General features: G+C 39.0%; 1 long non-coding RNA gene across 1 annotated transcript in view; it reads right to left on the reverse strand.

Annotated features, from left to right (window-relative positions):
* LOC110362581 (uncharacterized) overlaps positions 1-20269 on the reverse strand; it is a 72174-nt gene that overhangs the window by 16407 nt on the left and 35498 nt on the right. Inside the window, exon 2 of the long non-coding RNA XR_010471320.1 lies at positions 19062-19445. This is a non-coding gene — a long non-coding RNA (uncharacterized LOC110362581). The remainder of the gene's footprint in view (positions 1-19061; positions 19446-20269) is intronic.

The following is a 20269-nucleotide window of genomic DNA, read 5'->3' on the forward strand; positions in this document are numbered from 1 at the left end:
CTTTTTTTGCATCATAAGCATGCATGAGTATTTATTTATATTGACTATATGTGTTAATGTGTATGAGTGGTTTTATTTCATGTATGTGTGTATTGAATATAGTTTTTTGGTTTCCCTTTTTCTGGTTTTCAGAGTCCTGTTTCTTGTTCTGTTATTAGGGGACCAGGTGATGGAACAGGAAGAGGGGCATTTAGTGTGTGATCTGGAATACAGCACATGCTATAACCTTCCAGTAACCTAGACTGGGAAAAAATACTGTCCTCTTTTTTCCAAGGGCAATCGACTGAACTGAATTTCATCTTCCTGAGCCACAGTACAATAACATTGTATGAGCTGGAGCTGGTAAAAGAATAGATAAGTTTAATGTATTTATTTATCCTATGGATGTTTGTATTGTGCATGATATTTTCAGTGTGTTCACCAGCAAAGGATGGCAGTCCCCATGTTGCATAGTAGACGACATGTGTCTCCTTTGGCAGATACTTAGTCCATTTAGCCAACTAATTAAAATGCTTTACAAAATAAAATAAAATAAAATAAAATACATGACAGTCTATACCAGTATTGCTTCTCCTTGTATCTAAGAGCACTTTTTCAGGGTGAGTGGTGTAACTTGGAAAGTTGTCTAGTAAAGGTAATTTCTTAATCACACTGTCCTCTGCAGACTGGAGCAGATCAGAGAAACAAAAAAAATCTCTGTTGTTCACACAGCAGAAAACCTGATAGCACCATGCTCCTCAGGGGACATGCAGATACTGAAAGATTTTGGGGCCAGTTTTCATTATCTTACTGACTAGTTGTTCTGCTATGGTACTATACATAACAGACTACTAAGTTTGTTATATATTTTAATGTTAAGGAAAAAAAGCCCTTTTTGTTTGTTTGTTTGTTTGTTTACTTTTATCTATTTATTTCACCTACAGTGGTATGGGTATTTTCTAGAAGACATGCAATGTTGAAGAGAATGAATACCAATATCAAAAGCTGCAGGGGCTGTGAAAAGTTTCAGTTTGGATTTTGCTTTTTATTTGTTTCCTTTTCAATACTGTACCATTATTAGTCAGACTTCTACATTTTTTTGTGTTGGTCAAATAGTCTATTGAAGAGTTGAACAGTATGAAAAAATTCATGTTGATTTCAAACAGTTTTAAAATAAGCAGAGACATTGTTATTGGCCCTAATAGGTAAAGTTCACAGAGTCTGTCCTGTGATAAAGCAAGTCCACTCACACTGAACCTGAATGAAATACTTGGTGGCAATAGTGAGAGGAAAGAAGGAGGTAGTAAGGTATCTGCAGTGAATTGTTAAAAATGCCATTAGTTGACCCAAGAACAGAAAGCAGCACAGTCCTCTCAAGTGCAGGAGTTTAAGTCTCCAGGACACGACCAGAGACATTAATCTCTAGGCAATCCCAGGGTGAGAGGGATGGAGATGACTAACATGGGGTCTGTGAGGTCTGAGAAAACCTCCCACTGAAATAAAATCTCCCACAAAGACAGGTATTATAAAGATGGCATTCAGCAGGGGCAGCAGTCAGAGAACAACACAATAGTTTCAGACCCAGAATAAAGTAGAAAAATGTATTCAGATGGCTTTTTTTTTAAAAAAGACTGGTGAACATTTTTAAATACCTATCAGCCTGACAGTGCTATTCTTCTAAAGCAAAGTCCAATTTTCTCTACTGTGCTCATCATTCTGAGCCTATTCCATCTGGTTGCTCTTAGCTTGCCTTGGATTTGCAGAATGTGAGGCAATTCTCAACTGGTTGCCAATTCAGTGGCACTGAATTGCTGGTACAGTATTTTATTTCAACATGGAAAATCATCACACAGGAAAAAGCCTATTAAGTGCCCTTCACAATTTATATCATGGTTCTCCAGTACTAAATTAAGAAGGCAAAAGTGTACCTCTGATTGAACATGGCAAGAGTAAGACATGGTGTGGTGTAACTGGGAGATTCCCATCTGTGGGAACTCAGTGGTGCAAGGAGGTGAAGCTGGGACATAGGGCAAGGAGTTTGCAGCCTTCTGCAACTGCTGTTGGTCATGTGTGCCAAATGACTGCAAATCATTATCTCTTACCTTTTACTCTTCTTATAGGTAGGAATTAAAGCCTCCCAAAATATATTGAGTGAAACCCGACCAGATAAAAGCAGATGCCATTCTCTCCCAAAACATGTGGGGAGGAGTATCAGGAGGTTTTCATCACTGACTGAGTGACAGAGGAATGGGTGCTCCCTAAGCCAGTCTCAACCCTCTTTTGTTTCCTCTACCTGATTCCATCAAATGAAAATCTCAATCTCTTCATACAGTCTCCTAGACTTGTTCCAAGTTGCATAAAGAGGATATGGCAGAGGGATAAAATATGGGGTTAAGCACTTGCTCTAGTATTTTGCACTACTCCTAGAAACATCTATGATACCTTTGTTAAATGTTTTGGAGCTCCGGCAGTGTACAAGGTAAGGTTCAACCAGTCAGACTACCTTTTGTTGTCAGTTATTGAACTGAGGTGGAGTCCCTTGGAAGAAGAACTTTCTGGAGGAGCAGAGTGGTAGCATCAGTGATTAAAAAGAAACCCTATGTTAAAAGAGGTAGATGACTAAGGCTGGCAAGTGAAATACTAATGCTAGGAAATAAGGCTGAATTAATTATCTTACGCATTATAATTTGATCTTTGATTTTGTGATCACATACCATCTTTTTAAGAGGATCCTCACTTGATTCAGTGCATCTGATGCACTGCACTCACATAACACACTAAATGTTCAGCTGCATTATCCTTGTTCATTGTGTGGCTAGATGCCTTATTCGCTTCATTCCCTTCTAAAATTAGTATTATTTATTTCCTCACAGGCTTTGCTGTAGTGGTTGTGGTGCTATTAGAGAGCTCCAGAAACTGATGAATGCATATCTTTGTCAGACTGCTGTGAAATAAACTGTATTTATTTTCATTTAGAGATGAGGAACCAGAGCATGGACAGATTAAGCTAGAATATTCTCTGATTTTATGCGCATGGCTAAAGGTATCTAAGACCTGATTTTTAAGCGGTTTGTCTTACCTGGCATGATGTATATTCAGGCACAGTTCCCCTTAACCTCATTTACAGCTGAAAGAGCTCAGCAGTTTTCCAAATGACATGATATTCTTCATCAAAAGATGATGACAGCTACTAACCACCTCCCAAATAGTGAGTGATTTGGTCACCTTTTATAAATTATACAGTGGAAACACATGCAAAGAGCTTAGTTCCCCACACCAATGTCCTTCCTGAGGAAGAAACTACCTCTGCAGTTTCTTGTGTCGTTCATTGCCCATTTTGAATCTCTTTAGGGACTGACTTTGGTAGGGATCCTACAACTGAGGTTTTCTTCAATGCAGTGCTGATGCAGCTCAAGTGATAGTAATTAGCATAGTTGTTCATGGTGCAGGTGTCCTAGCAAGGTACTGAACCTACATTCACATCTCCGCAGTCATGTTATGAGCTCCTCAGCAGCAAGCCTGCCACCGTGTCCCAGACTATTTTCCAGTTCTTCACCAACTAAGAAAAAAAGAAAAATCTACTTTAAAAAAGCTCATGTTGAAGTCTTAAGAGCATGTTACAGGAGATGCTATGTTCAGACTCTTCTCTCCATCTTTTGCAAATTCCAGAGCCTGAACTGAACCTGGCCTGTCAGCTGTTTCTCTCTAGGAGCAAGATGGAGTACTGCTATAGCCTACAGATATAATATGGGATGAAAGATATTCCCTTGGGTTACCCTGTCTCAGTCCATGTAAGACTTTTTAACAATTATCAATGCTTTATGTTCTACTTGAGGGAAAAAAGTTTCAGACTTCCAGTTCAGGGACAGAGATGCTCCCAACTGAATCCAGTCTCAGTTAAAAACCTGCTTTATTTTCACAGAATCACTGAATGGTCAAGGGGACCTCTGGGCGTCATCTGATCCAACCCATCTGCTCAAGCAGGGCCAACTACAGCCATTGTCCCAACACCATGTCCAGAGAGATTTTGAGTATCTCCAAGGATGGAAACTCCACAACCTCTCTGGGCAACCTGTGCCAGTGCTCAGTCACCCTCACAGTGAAAAAGTGTTTCCTGATGTTCAGAAGGAACCTCCTGTGTTTCAGTTTGTGCCCATTGTCTCTGGTCCTGTCACTGGGCACCACTGAAAAGATCCTGGCTCCAACCTCTTTGCACCCTCCCTTTAGGTATTTGTATATATGATAAGATCCCCCTGATCCTTCTCTGCTCCGGGCTGTCAAGTCCCAACTATCGCAGCCTTTTATCATAGGAGAGGTGCTCCAAACTCTTGGTGATATTAGTGGTCCTTTGCTGGACTCTGTCCAGTTTGTTTATATCTCTGTTGTACTGAGGAGCACAGGACTCCAAGTGTGGCCTCACCAGTCCTAAGTAGATGGCAAAGATCACCTTCCTCGACCTGCTCACAGCATTCCTCCTAATGCAGCCTAAGATACTGTTAGCTTCCTTTGCAGCAAAGACACATTTGTGACTTATGTTCAACCTAGTGTCCACCAGGACCCTCAAGTCCTTTTCTGCAGATCTGCCTTCCAGACAGCCAAGACCCAGTGTGTAATGGTGCATGGGGTTGTTCCTCTCCATGTGCAGGACTTTGCTCTTCTCCTTGTTGAACTTAATGAGGTTCCTGTCAGTCCATTTCTCCACCCCTGTTGAGGTCCCTCTGGATGGCATCATGATCCTCTGGTATATTAGAGATTCCTCCCAGTTTTGTATCATCTCCGAACTTGTTGGGGGTACACTCTGATGTGTCATGCTGGTCATTAATGAAGATGGTAAATAGGATCAGACCCAATGTTGACCCCCATTACCTTGTTGGTTAATGGCCTCCAACTAGAATTCCTGCCACTGGTCAACACCTCCTGGGCCTGGTGTTTTACCCAGTTTTCAATCCACTTCACTGTCTGCTCATCCAGCCCATACTTCATCAGCTTCTCTGTGAGGGTCCTATGGGACACAGTAGTGCCAAAAGCCGTACTGATGTCAAGGTAGACAATATCCACTGCTCTCTCCTTGTCTACTAAGCCAGTTGTTACATCATAGAAGGTCATCAGATTGGTCAAACATGACTTTCCCTTTCTGATATCCTGCTGACTATTCCTGATCAACTCCTTGTTGTCATGTGCCTGGCAAGGGTTTCCAGGATTAGCTGCTCCATCACCTTCCCAGGGATCAAAGTGAGGTTGACCAGCCTGTAGTTCCCTGGGTTCTCGTTGAAGACAGGACCAACATTTGCTTTTCTCCTGTTTTCACACATTTCTCCCAGTCACTGTATTTGATCAAAGATTATTGAGAATGGATCAAAGATTATTGAGAATTTTCAACAGATTTTAGCAGATTGTAGCCCCTAGATGAGCACAATGAAATTGCCTAGTTAAATCTCAGTAGCCCTTTATCCCAGTGAAGACAAAGCTGGGGATTTATACTGAAATAATACTACAGTTCAAAAAATATAAGAAAATTTAAAAGAAAAGCAAGAATCTTAAAACAACTGCAGAACTGAAGTGACTCCAGACTTTAAATTACATTGATTTTGATGTATTTGGCATGCTGTCTTGTGTAATTCTGATTACTACAGTACTGATATTAAGAATAAAACCTGGCATTTGTTGTTTAAGCTTCTGATTCTGTATTTATTATCAATACTTTTGAAAGTAAAGTAATTCCTGCTGAGCTTTAACAAGAAAGCTACTAAACTGTCCAAATATTCACAGCTGTTAGGGAAAAAGTTCTAGTTTATTCTAGTTCCTTCAGTTCACCATTCTATTATAGACCTACATTTGTAATTAAAAGATAATTATCATCTTTCGTTAATATGAGGGAGAGATGATACTTGAAAGTTCGAGCCTGGTTTTATCTCATGATTCTTTGGGTTGTCTGAATCTTTTTTTTAATTATAAATCTAAGCTATCTCATGACATTTCTATCATTTCTGTTGTTTGTTTTTGACAATTAAAAAGAGCCTTTTTCTCAGCATTTTGGGCAACGATGTTTTGACTTCATACTGAAAATATAATAATAAAAAAATCCTAGCTATTTTATTAAAAGTCTACATGAAGATCCATTTCAGGTATGCATGACTACCCAAAGAAGCTGTGGTAATGAACATGCATCTTCTAGCAGCCTCACACATGCTGAATGTTTGCATCCCATCTCAGTCATCACTTCCACTTCCTCCATGGCTAACTGTTAACAACATCCTAATGTGGGATTTTTAAATTTTCTAGATACTTTGCCCTAGCGACTGTTAGGGAAGTTCCTTTTCCCTGGGCTTCCCATAGCAGAGACTCAGGCAAACAGCCGCTGCTCTCTCATGTCTTTGGCAGGCAAGGTGGTGCCAGTAAGGGATGTGTCCTTTATGGACAGAGAGAAAGAATGAAGAGGGAGAAAGAACAAAACATACAGTTTAGAGACAGGAGAGCATTAGTTTACTTACAACAAACTAGCCCAGCCTTGAAGAGATATTTAATGGTCTGTGCAACATGGACAATGTAGGTAAATATATTAATATATGGAGAGGTTTCTAATAGAGAACTATGTTTTGTGTTCAGCTCTTAGTGATCTTCACTGATAGTCAAGTGTGAATTTGCACTTTTGCTTTCAAAATACTCTCCTCTACATCATGAAAAAGCGTAAATGAAATGCTGTTATTCTTGTGAAAACAAAAACAAAACAAAACCAACAAACAACAAACAAAAACAACAAAAAAACAAACCAAACCCCAACACATTTGAATTCTATTTACAGTTTTTAATTTGGCTTATTCAGAGTATTTGGCCGCTTCTCAGCTATTCAGAAAGGTAGTTACACAAATTGTAACAGCTATTGTGAAGAATCATACCAAAAACTTGTTCTTTGCAATTACTTGGGAGCTATGTTTAAAATGTTAGCATCCAGTCAGCAAAAATACACTATGCATGTGATTTAGTTGACTAATTTCCCAAAAGAAATAAGTGGTAATAAAAAGGTCATGAAACCATCAGGTCCTAAAAACATTAGAAGTACAAATATATTATAAAAAATGTTTCATAGCTATTTAAAGAGTAGCTAGATGGTATGCACTACTAATACATTTTCTTTGGTGTGAATAGATCCAACCATTTTACTGATGAACCTGAAAGGAGTGTTACAAGTTTCATGACAGACCTTGAGAGAGAGTAGTACTTTACTTCAAAAATAAGTAGCTAAGCAGAATTGCACAGACTGAACCGTTTATTCAGTGGGAGTCGGAGTACCAAAATCTGGACATACACGAATTAGGGTCAGATCAAGCCTTCTATTGACCTCAGTGGGAGTTTTGCCATTTGTTTCAATGGAAGTAGGATCAGGCTATCAATGCGTTAAAATGGTTCAACAGAAAGCTTTATTGAAATGCAAATGTTCATGTTCTCTTAATCTGAACTTCACATCTCCCCATTCAGTGCTGTTTGTAGAGAGTGTTATTCTGGGCTTTTACTCTGAGACCTGTGTTAAACAAAGTGTGTTGTCAAAGAAATATCCTGTAGTATAGGAGAAGAGAACTATATATTTTGTAATAACAATTCTAAGCAAATCTAGTGAGTCTGGTTTAAAGAGCAACCAAACCTTGCTGTATCATCCAGCCTGAACAAAGCTGAAGTTGTCTATGCTATTGAGTACAGCTCATCCACTTAACACTTGGTGCAAGCTGACCTGGTTGATGTAATTTAAATAAATAAATAAATAAATAAATAAATCTTTCAAGTATTCGATTGCCTGGAGGCACTACCTGCAATGGTTTCAAGTAACACTTAAAATTACTACAACTGAAAAAGACTTGTACAAGGAAAACAGAAGTTGAGTTCATGTGTTTGATGTAACTTACTGCTAGCCCAGTTTCCTTCCTTGTGGATCAAATGTCATCAACACAAATGAGTGGATAAACCAGTAAAGACTGCATTTTATTAAGATTCTCTCTCTTCCTCCTACCTATCACAAGTCCCCTTCTGAAGGCAAATGCCTGGCTTTCTCTTCCTCCTCCCCAGCCACTGTAATTACTAAGATCAAACCAGTTGCATCAGGGAGTAGACACATCCTGTTTAGCTTGCTTGGGATCTTGAAAAGCAGTCTGGAGCTCTCAGCTATAGCCAACAGGCCAGCATACATATTTCCTCTAGGCTCAGTCAGAAGCATACACATGCACACACAGTAGCTTGCTTGCCCAACCAAGAAACACATACCTACCTTCCAGCTGGTGCGTTTGAGGCAACACTGTCTCTCAGCCTCCAAGGATGTCAGTATCCCTCTCATTGGGAAAAGAACAGAGGAATTATTTTGTGAGATATGTGTTATACGGGCTATTTCCCACTGCTCTTTGAAAACAGCAGTGAAGTCAAAAGAAGAAGGAAGCATAAAAAAAAAAACCCACAACTTTAAAATCTAATTGTAACCACTTAATGGTGTAGTGGTGGTAGACAAGAGCTGAATGTACTAGCTTCAACTCTATTTTTTTAGCTGACTAGGCATCAAGTCAGTGGCATCACTTGGACCGAAAAATAAGAAACACTGCTGATCAAGTTACAGCCTGCTACTATTGCATATGGCAATGGTTACAAATTTAGCCTTAGTGGCTGGTATGTACTAAGCTAATTAAAAAGACAATTGGCATGTTCATTGTCATTAAAGCACTAATAATAACATCTCTTATTTCCTTATCAGTAATATTCTAATTGCCAAGGATACGTGGCAGGTCACAGTGCCACCTGCTCATTTTGCAGGAACCATAGGTTGCATCTTTACTGTAATATAGAAGACATAGGCTTGATTACTCTCCTATAGCTATCCACAGCGTTCAGTTTTTAACCTACTTTCTAGCATGGTTTTGGCCTTTGGCCCTCAGTTGTTTTCTAGACACAGTTTGGGAAGAATCATGGCAAATCACCTATTATTGACTACTGTCAGTAAGCTGTATGGCTCAGGCTATCATGTCCTAGGAGAGCAGGGAGGAAGAGAAAGCCAGACAGAAAACATGCAAACCATGAGCTCACATTTCCTCCTGAGGACAGAGAATGATTTTTAAGTAGTTTCATTGACTAGACTAGATTTAAAGTATGAATTCCCATTGTCATGAGACATGTAATTCACATTAGAACAACTTTGGTCTTGCCGCATCAATGGCACTCCACAAAGAAGGAGAAGACATGGAGCTGGAAAGATCTTCCCCAGGGCTATTTAAAAGAACATGTTCATGTTACTTTCTTCTTTAACTTTTGGCCACAAGTCAGTTGGATTTTGTGCATCTGAAGAGGATTGTAAGTGCATGAAAGTGGTAGAATTACTCTGGAGGATGCAAAAGATCCTGAATGGCCTTGGGTCACAGTGAGGTTTAGGAGACAGATGACATTTAATGCCCTTCAATTCAGTACATATTATTAAACTAGCAGAATTGTCAGCGAACTTTGGGTGACACTGAACTGTGAGAGAGAGGTTAGAGTTAGGTCTGCTTTGCAAAATCACAAGATGAGCACCATGGGAACAAAACTGTGATTTTCTTCCAAGTTCTTACTTTTCCAGGTGATCCATACATACCTGGTATGCCTGTACGAGTTACAGAGTAATGTCTGTCATCACCAGCTGTTTCAGACACTACTTGCAGTAATTTTCCTAGTAGCACAATTCTTCCTACTACCCAGCATGGATCTGTGAGTCTGAGAGGAGTGCTGCTTCCACTTTTAATAAAACACAAACACTGCTTGCAGGCCCTGCAAGCACCTGTGCTTGTCTTGGACAGCTCCCCATTGAGTAACTTCGCTGAGAGTTGAGGTGATGCAGCACGTAGCCAAGAGAACAAAGCAACTGCTTCTTGCATATCTGAAGGCGTTCATCTCATTAAAAAAAAACAAAACAAAAAAAAAAAAAAAGAACTTGAGGAGACTTTAGGGAGAGTTTTTTTTCAGGTTTTATCTTTTTTTTTTCTTTTTTCTTTTCCTCCACTTTATAATTAACCACACTTTCTTCAGCATTTTGAGGGAATTTATTTTTAACTTTGCTTGAGACTCTTTTACACAGAAGTCTGTGTTCTATGAATTCCAGCCTTTCTTAGGGACGGATTAAGTTGTGGAGACTCTGACCTTGTGATACTACCATGTTTCTGCTAAACAAAGTCCAGTGTGCCAAACAAAGATGTAGCAAGTAGTTATGAAACGGCATGGCTATTACACATGCTTTTGATTCTCATTGTCTGGTGTTTATTTTGGGATAATTCTGTTTTGAGAGTGGAAAAAACAGACTGTAAATAAAAAGGAGGCCTACATAAATACGTTATGCTACACAGTTCTCAAAAGGCTAATGGAGGGCTCCTCAGTGAGTGCCTAGGAGACAGGAAAATTATTTTCAACAACGAAAGAAGAAGGTAAGAATGTTATGGGACACCATGACAAGTCAGAAAAAGAATGAGATTCACCCACTTGCGCAAAGCCCTGGTAATTTACTAGTGCAGTTCAGTGTCTATGTTGTTTCCCTCCTACGTAAAGTTTCTAGGTCACTGCCTTTGGTGTCCTTCCAAACCACGCAGCTCCACTCCCAGATCACCTCCCTTCTCTTGGACAGTGGGAGAACACCTATTGCAACTTCCAGGAGATGTTGAGTTAGCTAGTACCACATTTCTGCTCCTGGCTTCTCTCCTATATCGCCCCAACCCTGAAAACAGATGATCGAAAAGGGAGGAAGAAGGAATGGAATGGTGCTGACTTGCTGTGCAAATGTGAATTTTACCTTTGACAGATCAGACTGAAGGTCAAATGAATCCAAAAACCTAAAAGAACATATTAATAATCCAAAATCATATTCCAAGGGATACTAATGAAATTAAGATGAAATTTTTGTTAAGGACATGGCTTCAGCCCTAAGTTCCAGAAAGCATCATTTAAGATATCTACTTGTATTTTTATGGCTCTATAAATCTTTAAGGCCTTATACACATGTAGGACTCAATTTATTCCACAGGGAGTTGCGCTCGCATATCAGAGAGTAAAATCTCGTCTTATTTTCTAGATAGGAAAAAGGGGAAGTCTTTAACTTTTAAAAACATTTACTGTATCCTAGCAATGTGCAGTGATGCTATGCAAGCCTGAGAGCAGGCAAATGGCTTTGAAAGATATTAAACCTTACAGAAATACTGTAGGAAGACAAAGTGATAATCTTTGGGAGTCTGTAGGTAGTAGACGTTCGAAACATCGCTTTGATTCTAGGCACAAAGCAACAAAGGGAATATATAGAAGGAAATTTCTTAAACACTTGTGCTGAGGTCGATGCAGAGCTTAAGAAAATCTGATTGTCCAGAAATGAAAACAAACAGAGGAATCAGAAGAAGTAAACATTTTCTTCTCAAGGTTTTGTAACTCAGAGAAAATCAAATCTACCTTTTTTATTGTATATTTTAAAATCTTAGCTTGGGAGCTTAAGTGATTTTCAAGTTCTTAACAGCAACAACTAAAGTCTCTCCACAAGCAAATAAAGTATGAATCAGCTGTTCTAATTGTCCAGGAAAACAAAACAAAACAAAAACAAAAACAAAACAAAACAAAACAACAACAAAAAACCCAAACAATTGGAAGACATGTACTGAATGACCACCTTTATGATCCTGTTAGCTGCAAAGTATAGCTAATTAGAAAAAAACATTCCAAATTTAAACTTTAGTGGAATGAGACATTGTTATTCACAAAGGCACAGTATGGTTGGGCATGTAGCCTGCCACTATCTATGACGCCAAGTTGATTCTTGAATAGGTTGTGTAATTGCCAGTGGAGGACAGATAGATGGGTGTCTGAGGATGATGAACAATTTAGAAACAGACAGAAGGCTGCCGGTTTCCACAAGTTCAACCTCTTTCAGCCACCTATAAATGTGAATAGAGAATAAAATTAAAGACAAATGGTACCTCTGAAAGCTTTTCTATAGAAACCTTGAAACGATTCTCTTTCCATTTTCTAAAATACCATAGGATGTGTTCCTAGTCTTCATGATGAGGTTCTGCCTTTTCATCAACTTACTTTCCTCAAGCTTTGAACGGTGTCAGTTGCTCAGTATTTATCATTGCATAGTAGTGCTCTACCAGAGTCTTTAAAATGAAGTGTGTCCCAAAAGTATGTACTAAGTGGTATGAAAGAGAATATGGGAAATGTCAGACAGGGAAAGACTAATTCATAGTCAGACCACAGTTCTTACAGCTGCAGCATCTTGGTACAGCTTCATATTGAACTGACTTGCATATTTGTGACTTGGCATCATCACACTTTGGAGCTCAGCTGTAGAGATGGAGGGAAGGAATGAAATTTCCAGAGGGAATTACAGGGCCTCTGACTATGGTGGCACTCAGCTCAAAGCTTCAAGCAGAGCTGATGTGACTTTTGAAACAACTACGTCTCACATTCCTATTGAACAGTACAGCAATTGTAAATGAGCTTTGATGGAGATGGAGGTTCAGAGAGGAACCTGAGTGGGTTCTTTTGTATAGATCAGCAACTGATTCAGTACAACTTTTTGGCAATGATCAGATGCTGATATTTTACATTGCAGTTATACAATATCTAAACCCCCAAATAACTCTCATATCCAACTGTCAATATAATTCAGATATGTTTACATCTACTGACTGACTTTTTGGAACCATGAGGCTTGAGGCCCTATCTCATGACAAATCCTTGCTGCCACCTTCTGCTGTGACCAAGAGACATCTGAGATCTTTATCTCCTCTGGCTGCTCTCTTTCTTATGATTTTATCAATGAATTGGGTAATTCTCTATGCCCTGTGATTTTGTGGTAACTCTTTGCTTTAGAGTCCTCCAGAATTATGTCTTTAATGTACTTATGAAACTTCTTCACTGGTAAAAATTGTGGGCTAAACCCAAACCCAACACTAGCACATCAGGGTGTCTATATTTTCTGGTATCATTTTCCAGTACAGCCACATAATAATTAAATATTTAGCCAATATCATACCCAGTCTGGATAGCTGTTTTATCAGATATTACATAGCAGAAAAAGGTACAAAAATAGCAATGGCAAGATCTGCTTTATATGATAACTACAGAATGCATCACACAAAATAAGACATTATTAGCTCTTGCTGCTGGTTAAAATAGCACAAACATTTCTGTGGTAGTGAAGTCACTGAACTGATGGCAATGGAGTCCTAATAACTAGGTTCTGTGAATTCCCTTGGAAGATCTGGTGTTGAATATAGCTGCTCCTGGATGTAGCTATGACAGAGGTGGATAGGCGGCTAGTGGGATGACATTTTCTTCATCCAATGATTGAGGGAATGTGCTGCATCTGACAATGCCAAGCCAGGGGCTGCAGTCTCTTTTGCCTTCATATTTATCACTTAAATCTGTGTCTCATGGTCAGTTTCTAAATTGGTGCTCATCACAGCCAATCTAATAGTTATCCTCCTTATCACTGACAGTGATAAGACTGAAAGAGATAATTTACAGATCATTTAATCAAGTTGGACCCTCTAATATCTGTTTGTGCTTTGTTTTTCTTGATACACATTGTCTGCATCAGTTCACTACTCCACTACTGTGCCCTGTCCATTTGCAGGAAACATGCCCCACAACCTCAAATGTCTCTCTGGACAGGGAACTATTCAGTCTTGTCACAGTTCTGCCACTTCGTTTTCATGTAAATCTGCTGTACCTCCAACTGCCACCTGTGGAATCGGGTTAATGAAATCTGCCTTGCACACCAGCTGCTGGGTAGGGTTTAATTCCTTGGGTGTGTCTCTACTGGTGCTTTATTTCAGATCAGGGCATGCATTTGAAGTGGACTTCTTCATCCTCTCCAGTTACCACCCTTTGGTTCATATCACGGAGCAGTCTCACCACATACTACCTGGATCCTTCCTCATGCTCACCTGGAGGACATGCTTCAGCTGCATGTCATCTGCTGCAGTCCAATCAACAGAAATGGATTAAAGCTAGTCCAACATAAAACCCCCAAAACATTTAGTATTGGGAACATCATGTCCTTAGTTCTAACTGTTTTGCTGTGCAGATCCATTCCTATTGGGACATGATATAAAATGGAGACATAGACATTATTATAACTGTTGGTTGGCTTTGTGATCCTTGGATGAACAAAGCAGTGAAAGTATGAGTTATTGTGTGCATTTCAGAGAACAAATACAGCCTTTGTGTTTTAACCCCAAATTTTGGCTTTCTTTCACTGTACTATTTTAGTGGGAGATTCCATAGTTTATATAAGAAAGTTTACCTTAGAAGATCTAATAGCAAATGGAACCTGCTTCTGCACTTATGTAAATAAAATCTATTCAAGCTGAGTTTGTTCTGGTCCAGGGACATTAACCAGCAATGTTTATTTTTTTATAGCTGGCAAATTTCCCCGAAATTTTCATTTTGAATAGATGCAGAAGTTTAACACCAGTAGTTTATTTTGATACTTATTCTATACACATCCTTAGATACTAAGACACACTTTGGGGTTAGGGTAAGGTTAGTTTTAAAGACTTTGTAGTCCAAAACAATATTCCCCACCATATGTTTGAAATGGAAAGAAAAATGCCAACAAAACAAGAACCTTTGTATATGTCATTTCATTGCAGCACTTGTGTGTTTTACAGCATGCAATTTTTACTGATGCTGTCTTCTGCTTGATTCTTATTCCACCTTCAAATCCTTCACTCTGATGTAATTCTGATTGTCTCTTCAATATTGTTATTTATATTGAGAGATATATGAAGAATCAGGCCTAGATAATTATTTTTTATAACTTGCTCAAGCCTCTAGTTTTTCTTTTGTCCTGTGGAAAGCTGTTCTTTTCATTTACCATCACTACTGACAACGTTACAGAAACCCCTGGATTTCTCAGTGTTGATGAAGTATCGCTCAGTTTTGTGTGCATGATTTTATATGCCGGCTATGCTCAGATTGTCTTTATACCAATACATGTCTCTCCATGTCTCTTAGCCAGCAGGAGGTGCTGAGGAATGATGCAACACATATCTTTCCACTGAGATAGTCAGGTTCCCTCTCTGCCCTACACAAAGATTTTCACTAACTTGTGAGCTGAATCTGAGCTTTGTCACATTAACGTGAGGATTTTAGTTCTATTTTTAGGATGGCATTTTATGTTTGGCTAGAGCAGGGACGTTCTTCTTTTGCTTATGTTTTAATTAAATAACCTTTAAGACAAGTGAGCAGGAACAGTCAACTCAAAGTAATGATCGCTGTTACTCCAAGAGGGAGCAGTGATAATACATAGCATTTATCAAAGACTTTGCTCTTCTCAATCTGTTTGGGATAGATGACAATATGTTACAATCACAGAGGCAGGATAACGAATGAAGAGACGAAATATTGCTAATCCTTTAACTAACCAGCAAGATAAACTGTAGTCACAGCTTTAGATGTTATGTTAAACAGCGATCAAAGAAAATAGTACGAAGGTAAGGAAAATATATTAAGATATTCTTGTTGTGAGATAATAACTAACTGCTGGTTATCATACACACTCCTAAAAGTTCACTTTCCTATTTGTTAGTATTAGTCCTAACATAACCTAAAGGACTACTGAACTCTTGAAACAGGAATCCCCTTCCCACTCTTCTGTTGCAGCTGCAAGTTTCCTTATATTGACTGGGTAAATACCCTCAGTACTTGTCTATGGAACCATTAATAAGGATTGGAAAATACAGACTGTTTCTCAGGTCACTGTATTCCTTCAAGCCCTCAGAGGTTTCAGTGTTAGAAGGTGTTTCTATTCAAGGACTGTATGGTTTGATACACCTTACTGAAATAAAGGTGTCCACGTCACACACTGAGAACTGAACTGTAGATGCCTACAAAGATAACTGTGTTACCAGAGAAATGCTACAATACTGCAGCATATAATCAGTTTGTGAACACTTTGAACATTGTACAGAAATAACAAAGTGCTTCATGGATTTATCAGAAACAAATCCATCTCATTTTTCTTTGACAGAGTAATTGGCCAAGGGGGTAAGAATGAAAAAATAGACTTGCTAGATCTTGATTTTAAGAAGGCTTTCTGCATAGTTCTGTATGCTTTTCTCAAAAGTAAGCTGGGAAAATACAGTGTATATTAGTTTACCATAACATACACACGGAACAGATGTCACTTCTTGGTCTGGTTCTACTCAATATTTTTATAAGTGACTGGAAGATGAAGCAGTGGATCTTCAAGTTACACCAGCAGATAGGAAGTGCCATCACTTTGGAGAAAATGTATTAAGGCTTGGAGTGATGATCTGATATGAAGAGTATGAATTCAGGAAAAAGGGACAAATGAAATTTGCCACAGATATCAACTGTATGAATACAAAAGGGGAAATATTTATGTGGGATGCAGGACAGGAAAGAAATCTGAAGACTATAAGGCCCCTAAACTGAAACAGAGTGAACTGTGTCATATGGCTGAGGAAAGAAAAATCTCACTGTAGTGCATTTTAGCAAGAGTATCTTACGTAAGATTATGATGGCTGTTCTGTTTTACTCTGTTGGCACTGGGGAGACTCAGCTTGAGTACTTTGTCCTGTTTTGGGCACCACACTTTAAAAATGATAGAGACAAACTGGAAAGAGTCCAGATGAGAAGAACAAGAATGGTAAGTGGTATGGAAAACACGCTACATGAGGAAAGGCCAAGAGAATTGGTTCTGTTTAGTCTAGAAAGAGAAGACAAGAACAATGTGACAGCATTCTTTCAGTATATGGAGCTAGCTGTTCTCCATGTCCACATGGGGCAGGCTAGAAGGTGTTGATTTAATCTTCAGCAAAGATGCTTTTCTGTATGATTGGGAAAAAAAAGACAGTGATGTGATGGAATAGGTCCCCAACAGAGCGTGTGGAATCCACTTCACAGGACAGTCATAGCAACACATGTTACTATCACTCTCTTGGTGTGGGTTTATTGCTCACATTCCCATTTTATTTAACATGAAAAAACATTCTCACATTTAGGAGTTTGCAATATACTGATAACAGTTAAAAAGGAAAATATTGACATTAGTCTGGTTGTGATAATGCAAGCAAGTAAATATTTAGCTGACTCTTTAGCAGCAGGGTAGACAAGAAATGCTGTACAATCCCAAACCAGATGGATAACCAGCTCAGTTCCCATCAGTCCTTTCCTGGCTCCAGATCTAGGTACTAGCACAGAGTCTTTTCTGCTTTCTACCTGCCCGGACATGCTGGTTTCTCAACTCATCTTCCTTCAAACGCCACTTTAAAATACATCTGTGCTGTAATGCATAAAAGGAACCTGCTGTGCAAGAACATCTTATGTAAATTGTGAGTTGTGGTTGTTGCTACAGCTCCACTAAGCATTACAAGCACATTTTACCTCTCCACTTTAACTGGCCACTGCTTGTCTTAAACACCTGCCTTGTGTTTGAGATTGCAAAATTTTCAGGTCAGAGTTTACCTGGTGTCTGTACAGTGTCTCACACACCACCCTCCTGCCTGTCATTCCCATTTGTACTCTAAGCATAATACACACAATCTCCTTCAGTTCTACAAATTCAGACTATGTCTAAACTCTTCTTTGTAACACCTTTAAGAGAAAAGTTTCCTGGCAATCCAGAGTCATCCTCTGGGATTTTTACTAATGCTCCATGAACCTTTATACTAATTTCTCTTTCTTTGGCTAATGCAGTGCTTTCCTATACCTGTCTTTCCAGGAGGTTTTTGCAGTGCTTATTTGCCTGTTCCTATGGCCCTCTCTGGCTTTCTGCTCTTCTACTGGCTCCTCCTTCATTGCCGTATCAAATGAACTACCCCTTGCACTTCTCAGGCTGTCTCATGGCTTGCTGCCATCCTCCCTAGCATCCAGCTCTGTTCTCTCTGTTGGCCAGCTTTCACCACCCACTTCCTAGATTTTTCAGACATGTACTTGCACATTCCCAGCTCAAGGTTTCTCAGCAGAGTAAGCAAAATCAAATTTTGCTACCCCAGCAAGGAGACTGCTGGTATGCTGGCACTGTTGATAATGCTTTTTAGTAGTTTTTTTCTACACTTTTGTACTGACAGTCCATACCAATCTCCATTCTCTTTCCCCCCTGCTCCTTCTTTTAGGTTAGAAATTTAGTGAGGAAGGAGACATTCATTTGTTTCCCTAACCAGCAAAGAGGGTCTTGGTCAATAACAGGAACTCACAGACAAGTCAGTCAGTCATCATTTGCATCTCAAGGCTTCTGCCTTCCATTGCAACATACATGTTTTTTAATGAGGAGAACAAAGTTATTCCCAAACTTGGACTCTGATCATTAGTTATTTCTTCATTTTCTTTTAACACAGAAAGATCCAGCTCTCATTTACTTTAAATCTATGTCTTTTAAGCACTGCCTAAGACTTTATTTCTTTTTAAAAAATTTATATATATATATATATATTTTCTTCTTTTTATGTTCTTTGCTGAAAATTCTGTCTTCTTCAACAGATAATACTTGAATCATAGTTCATCCTGCTTGGTCAATTTCTGTGTCCAAATTTTATTGCCAACATTTTTTAGCCCAGTAAATCATATAAGCAGTCACTACTCTTTCGTATTAACCCTGAAGAGCATTATATGCTTGGATGAGTTGTCCTATTTCACAGAGAAGCTCACTGGAGTCTGTGGTGACCTCTAATGGCTGTGAAAACCTTGTACTGAGCACAAGAACAAAGTTGTTTCTGGCTTTCCCACCGTTCTGCTCATCTACAGAGAGAATATTAGAGACTCCTAGTACTATTCTTTTTTACTCAAGCTGATGACTCTGTAAGTAAAATGAATCCAGTGTTGCTTTTACTGTCACTTATCTTGCTCAGCTATTATTCAAATACCCTGGAGAAAATAATGAAACATCTAGAAGGTCAGCAGCATGTGGGTACCCTTAGCCATGCATCTTCTTCATTCTCAGTGCTGATAATTGGGAGGCCTGAATGCCCAGCTGAAATCAGCATGTTCATGAAGGTCAACTGGCTAAAACTCACAGTGAGCAACATAGAAACAATAATTTGAGGAAATGGAAAATATTTGGCAGAACTTACCATGTCATTTCCCACACTAGGGAGCTCTACTCTGTCAGATAATCAGCTGTAGTTATCATCCTTATGAATTTGCAGAAGCATGTTGGTTTGTTTTATTGGTACGTGGCAGAAGTGCTAGAGCTACATATCTAGCAACTTGGTCACCGTGACTTCTCTGTTGCTGGGACTTCCATCAGCTTTCAGCATATTTACTGCAGCGTACTGTACTTGGGAAGAAGGTACATTCACCCTGGAAAGAGTCGTTACAACAGCATTCGTGCCTGCAGCGAGACCAGAGATCTCTTTGCCATGCTTGTTTTGCCAGATGGCTGATGTATGACAACGTGCTTTGAAGTCCCAGGTCTCAGGATGGAATGAAGGATCTTCAGCCAAGACGTACCTGCTCTGTGCAACAAAGCATGTAAGCTGTTAATAAGGGTCATTTGTAAGAACCCTTTCCATTTATTAAAATATAACTACATGTACAGGCAGTGGTAAATGAAAAGGAGGGTCAGGCAGAAACCACAGTTGGCATTTTAACACTATGGCACACAGATGAAAAAAAAAAAAAAACAAACCCAAAAGTCAGGAAAGAGCATACTTGGTGAGTCATAGTTTGTGGCTAGGACAGAAAATGGAAATTATCATTAACATATACAAGGTGAGACTTCATGAGAAATCATAAGGATTGCTTTGGAATTATGAAACTGCAAAACATGCTGGGTTTTGGCCAAATCCCTCATTTAAGTTTCACTGTCTGAAGGACAGTTTGACTGAGGAAGGAGGCTAAATCCATATGACTTGAGTTAGGATTTGGCCTCATCTGGACTCTCAGTCATCTTGCCATTTTGTTGAAAAATGTGTAGCACACAAACCATTTGTTGAGATAAATATTATTTTTTTTTCTGCCTTTGCTTTTTGTTCAAGAAGTGGAAGAAATTATCAAGCTTAGTGAAAGTTTCTTAGTCTTTGATAAGCACTGCAAAATATATCTGCAATGGCTTCCTCAATTATAAAGTTTAAGTCAGAAGTTTACCTGTTTTGTTGCTACTTGAACTCAGTTTTGAGATCTTGAAAGCTCCAGGTCCAATCTCTTAACAGAGAGCTTTTTTTAAGAAAGAAAGATTAGCAAACCCCTGTAATTTTCGAGAGAGAGACACTAGGTGTGCATTAAATGAGGGGAGTCATCTTCCATCCTTGTAAAGACCATTTTTCATAAGTACTCTAAT

This window comes from Columba livia, chromosome 3 (assembly GCF_036013475.1).
Source record: "Columba livia isolate bColLiv1 breed racing homer chromosome 3, bColLiv1.pat.W.v2, whole genome shotgun sequence".
Lineage (NCBI taxonomy): Eukaryota > Metazoa > Chordata > Aves > Columbiformes > Columbidae > Columba > Columba livia.